Source organism: Elgaria multicarinata, chromosome 23, assembly GCF_023053635.1.
Source record: "Elgaria multicarinata webbii isolate HBS135686 ecotype San Diego chromosome 23, rElgMul1.1.pri, whole genome shotgun sequence".
Taxonomy (NCBI): Eukaryota; Metazoa; Chordata; class Lepidosauria; order Squamata; family Anguidae; genus Elgaria; species Elgaria multicarinata.
Window position 1 is genome coordinate 1,892,580 of NC_086193.1, and position 6,005 is coordinate 1,898,584.

Here is a 6,005-nt window from a genome sequence, read left to right on the forward strand (position 1 = left end):
AGCAATGGGAACGGCCTCCGCAAGGCCAACTCCCTGCAGTTCAACGGTCGGAGTCTCCCGACCAACGGTCACACCAAAAACAGATAACCCCGGTTGTCTCTCCCAACTGCCCCTCACCCCCTAACTACTCCCGTCCTGTGCCCGTTCCACGATCGACAGTTGAGTGGGCCACTGGCCAGGAGAAAGCTTGCCGTGCTAGCGGGGAGATCTGAACCTGATCTTACAACTTCGAGACACGTTGTCTGCTCCCAGGTGTCAATTGAGATGGGTCTCATTCCGGTTGTATTTTCAGTTTCTTTCCTGAGGTCATCATTGGGTGACGTCAAGAGCAATCTCACCCAACTGCTGGGTGAGAATAATAAACTAATTCTGGAAAAACAAAACCAGTCGGTTTGTCTCTCTCCATTCTAATCGGCCTTCTGCCTCAACATCTCCAGAAATGAACCCCACGTGGCCCCAGAAATGTATTTTGGGCTCAAAATTCAGTTTTTTCAAGAAATGTGGCCGGGAGGCAGGGGACACACACCCTTGCACAGAGAGATGTCACACGAAATCGGCAATGTTCTGTTTACAAGACTGTCAAATGCTGACCATTGCTGCGTGTCAACCATCAGTTATACTGTTAAGTCCTAACTGCTGTTGTATGTCACCAAGCAGAATCTCCCGACAAATACTAGCACTGCTGCATGTTGACTACCATATTCTGCTGCATGACAGGAAGGGGAACGCGGCCCAGACAGTTAATGGCTGTGCCATGATCCGGCCCTCCTTTGTTGGTTCCTCTATCAGCCAGCCCTCGGGGCTCCGGATGCTGCTCTTAAATGCTTAATAAGACCTCCCTCATCCACAACTTAATTGTGGATGAGGCAGCTGATCTGGCATTTATAACCAAGGCCTGGGTGGGTGAGCAGGGAGGGGTTAGTCTATCCCAGCTATGCCCACCAGGGAACCTGGTTCAGCATCAGGGTAGACCTGAGGGCCGGGGAGGGGGGGTTTGCTGTGGTCTATAGGAATTCTATCTCCCTCTGCAGGCTCCCAGTCCATGTGACTACTGGTCTGGAGGGTTTGCACTAGGGGTGTGCACGGACCCCTCGCTCCACCCCGCTGGCCGATCCGAAAATTTCGGATCGGCCCGCTCCGCTCCGCCCATACTCTGCTCCTCTTCGCCGCGGAGCTCCGGCTCCAAATCAGAGCTCCGCAGTGGAGGGGAGTGGTGCCAGGTAAGGCCGGGAGAGGAAGGCGGTGGGGTTACCAGGACCAAGGGGGAGGGGGGCCTTACCTGCCTCCGTCCGCGGTCTTTCGGCTTCTTCAATTGAGCCCGCGGTTCAACCAGGAAGTCTGGGCCGCAAGTGCGGCCTAGACTTCCTGGTTGAACCACGGGCTCAATTGAAGAAGCCGAGGGACCGTGGACAGACGCAGGTAAGGGAGAGGAGGGAAGGTTTACCAGGCCCTGCCGCTGTTGCCGCATGGGTGACAGCAACAGCGGCAGGGCCCGGTAAACCCCACTCACCTTTCCGGCAGAGCTCCAGATCGAGGCGAAGGATCCGCCTTCACCTCGATCCTCTTCGCCACGCTCCGCCGGCCCCCCAATCCTCTTCACCTCCGCCTTAAGGGCAGGCGAAGCCCCCCGCTCCGCTCCTGCTTCTCCGGTTTGAGGAGAAGCGGAGCACATCCCTAGTTTGCACCTTGTGTTGGGTCAGTGGGACAGATTAGGGATTCTGTTGATGTACCACCCACCCTGCTGCTCAACAAACTCCCTCGGTGGTCTCGGCTGCACTGCTGAGATCCCCCAGACTGTTGGTTCTGGGGGGTGTCAACATTCATGCCGAGGGTGCCTTATCTGGGGCAGCTCAAGATTTCAAGGTCTCCCTGACAAGCATGGGACTGTCCCAACATGTCATCAGCCTAACGCATGGGGCGGGGCATACTCTTGACCTGGTTTTCACAACTTGCATTGGCTGCCTATATGTTTCCAAACCCAATACAAGGTGCTGGTTTTAACCTATAAAGCCCTACACGGCTTGGGACTGCAATACCTGATGGAGCGCCTCTCCCGATGTGAACCTACCCGTACGCTGCACTCAACATCTAAGGTCCTCCTCTGAGTGCCTACTCTAAGGGAAGCTTGGATGATGGTGTCGCGGAATTTTAGCTGGTTCTTTTGCTATGCCCATAGGTATGAGAAAATGGCCTATCATCCTTAGCTATAGTTCATAAAGTTCATGGCTTCCTGTTCCTTTAAACCTTGTTTTTAATGCTGCAATTGCTTTTGCTTTTAGAGTTAAGTTGATGCTGAAACTATGTGACAACATAGGCGTTGTCCACCCCGGCAGTCAGAGGGTGGAGGATGTCTGCAAGGAAAGATAACCAAGAAAATAAGAGATAGAGATGTTTTTCTGTTTTTCTGTAACTGTGATATCTTCTAGTCAGAGAAGCACTCATACTCTGTACATGCCTAAATGCTTAGCTTCTTATTGGTTGTTGCATTTTCAGAACTGTATTATGATTGGTGAGAAAGTTCTGCCATGGTATCTAAGGGGAACTGACTCTATAAATATGTTGACATTTCCTGAAATTATTGGGCAGTTTCCTCAGACTGCCACCTTGCAGCGCTGCTCGTAATAAACCTTCTAAGGAGAGAGAAATTGTGTCTTGAGAGTCTTTGACCACCACTCAGCGAACCACACAGGAACCCGTGGTTTCGGGTTCCACCACAATGGCAACAAGGGAGAGGGCCTTCTCGGTGGTGGCCCCCCGACTGTGGAATGATCTCCCTGATGAGTCTCGCCTAACGCCAACATTGTTATCTTTTTGGCACCAGGTCAAAACTTTTCGCTTCTCCCAGGCATTTTAACAGCATTTAACAACATTGAGTTTGTTTTTAATGGAACCCAGAATTGTTGTTTTTAAATGGATACTGTTGTTTTTATACTGTTTTTTTATGTTTTTGATGGTTTTTAAATTTTGTATACTTTTTAATGTTCACCATTTTTAACTGTTGTAAACCGCCAGAGAGGGCTGTAGGGTGGTATATAAATGTAATAAAAATAAATAAATAAATAAATAAATAAATAAATGTTGCAACAATTCACTCTTGGCAAATGTATATAAATAAATATTGAAAAAGTTGCTCCTAGGTTGAATAAATCCCAGCATCAGCTGTTTTGATTCCTTCCAGGGTGGACTAATTTTTTGTATTTCCCCCCCTACTAGACTAATATGAGCTTTCCTCAGTACATACCACTGGGGGGAGCGATTGTTCTTCCTTGAAGGCAAAATTAAGAAATATTTTTCTTTTACCGATAAGATCGTGATGTTGTGCTTATTAATTGTTGATTCAAGTACCGCCACACACACACAGGCATGAAGGTGTTGTACTAGGAAAAACCCCACCCCCATCCCAGGAAGCATTTAATCTGAAAAGAGTTGGCCTGTATCCAAAATGGCCACTAGCTGAAACAGGTATTTCAGGGACCAGGAATATGAAGGTCAGGTGGATGTGTAATGCTTCTAATACTTATTTACTTATTTCTCTACAGCAGCGGTTCTCAACCTGTGGGTCACGACCCCTTTGGGGGTCGAACGACCCTTTCACAGGGGTCGCCTAAGACCATCGGAAAACACATATTTCATTTATTTGTAATTAGAAATAAATATTTCACAATATGTAATTACATATTGTTTTTGTGATTAATCACTATGCTTTAATTATGTTCAATTTGTAACAATGAAAATACATCCTGCGTATCAGATATTTACATTACGATTCATAACAGTAGCAAAATTACAGTTATGAAGTAGCGACGAAAATAATTTTATGGTTGGGGGTCACCACAACATGAGGAACTGTATTAAAGGGTCGCGGCATTAGGAAAGTTGAGAACCACTGCTCTACAGCATCTTCAACCCACACTTCTCCCAAGAAAAGGCGCCAGAGCGAGTTACAAAGATTAACAAGGCTAGGGTGACCCAATGGCCAGTTTTGCCTGGATATTGCCAGGTTTTGTGCTGTTGATAGGGCTCCGGGCAGATTTTGAATTTATTTTAAATATCTCCCCAGCTTGTGTTGCTGAGGGGATATTTGCACTTCCCCACCCCTCCCGGAAGGCCCAGCTAAGGATGCAGCAGGACGCACAGCTACAAAGATATGTTGCTTCTAGCAGTCTCCCTTCTCGTGAGACTTCTGGGTGAGGCGGGGAAGCTGCCACTCACTCGGTGGCTCACCCTTGTGTCCTGGAAGTCTCTCGAGAATGGGGACTTGCAGGAGAGATGGAAAAACCACCACTCACTGGCTGCGTTCTCCTGAAGAGGAAGAGGGGGAGGAGGACGTAGGGTGGACACTGCCCAGCCTGCCTGTTGAAGTTTTTCCACAATGCATTGGATCAGGCGACGGGGTCCTGCTCAGCATTCTCTCACAACTGGAGATAGCCGCATTGTCAAGAAACGACAGGCAGTTCCACAGGAGAGCAAGCCGCTGTGTTACAAGATGGCAATAACATGGCCAAAGAGAAATCCTTTCTGGCTCCGGGCAGATTTTGAATTTATTTAAAATAGTTCCCCAGCTTGTGTTGCTGGGGGGATATTTGCACTTCTGCAGCCCTCCCGGAAGGCCCAGCTAAGGATGCAGCAGGACGCACAGCTAAAAAGACATGTCGCTTCTAGCAGTCTCCCTTCTCGTGAGGTTCTCCATGCCACTGAATCCACTTGTGCCTCAAAAAACAGTTGTAGATTCAAAAGCACCCTAAATTTAACTATGTGCATGCCTTGTTTGGTGGCTTTCCCCAGTTAGCTGGGGAAAAGGGAATAACTGCCGGGGAAGGCAACGGCAAACCACCCCGCTATTCGGCCTGCCAAGAAAATGTCAGCAAAAGCTGGTGTCCCTCCAAGAGTCAGTAATGACTCAGTGCTTTCACGAGAGGTTCCTTTCCTTTCTTCCTTGTTTGCCACAGCTTTGGTTCTTTCATGTCACATTCATTCCATGCTCCCTTCTATGTCACCAATGTGCCTCTGTGCACGTGGCCCACCCCCTCCTTCACCACCATCTAAAGTCACTGATTATTGAACAAGCTTGTTGATGCATCCTTAGAAACCGTATCACCCTATTGCATGCCTTTTTAATTTATTTATTCATTTATTTGGTGTTGTACATCATGCTCTTAATGTGCCTGCCCGTCCCGCCTTGCAGGGCTGGGTTGCACAATGATGATGACTTCCCTTTAATGGTTTGACGTGCTGGGTCTCTCCTGCCTCATCCTTGAGCCTTCCCAGCAGCATTTGTCTTTGAAGTTAGAAGTATGTTCTTGTACTTGTAAGCTTGTGGGCTTTAGGGTTGTGCAGTGCACAAAAGCAGTATGCAATTAACAAAGCACACGTTGATAATATTCCAGCATGAGGCGTGGGAAATGCTGGCTGGTTCCACCGTCCTGGTTCTGGATGTGTGCGGACAGGGAGGGCTGGGCTGGTTGGTTGGTGGCCGCTTTCTGCTTGGCCTTCTAGAAGTCCACCTCAGGCTGAAAGTGCTGCTGAGCTGGTATTGCCAGTGAGTGAGCTTCTACACCTGAGTCAGGCAGGCTGTTTACTTCTCAGTTAAACTATGACTCCTATTGGCTAGCTGGGCTTCCAGAGCAGGAGGGGGGGTCGTCATCGTACTCCTCCTTATCCCGTGTAGGGATGCTGCTGTTGAAACAGGAATTTCAGGGACCAGGAATTTGTTGCGGGGGGATATTTGCACTTCCCCACCCCTTCTGGAAGGCACAGACACATGTCTTCCTATCTGCTGCCCCCAGAGCCAGCTCGATATACCGCAGGATGCACCGCTACAAAAACATGTCGCTTCTGGCAGTCCCCCTTCTCGGGAGACTTCCGGGTGAGACGGGGAAGCTGCCACTCACTCGGTGGCTCACCCTCGTCTCCTGGAAGTCCCCATTCTCACTCGCTGCATCCTACTGAAGGGGAAGAGGAGGAGGAGGAGGAGGAGGAGGAGGAGGAGGAGGAGGACCTAGGGT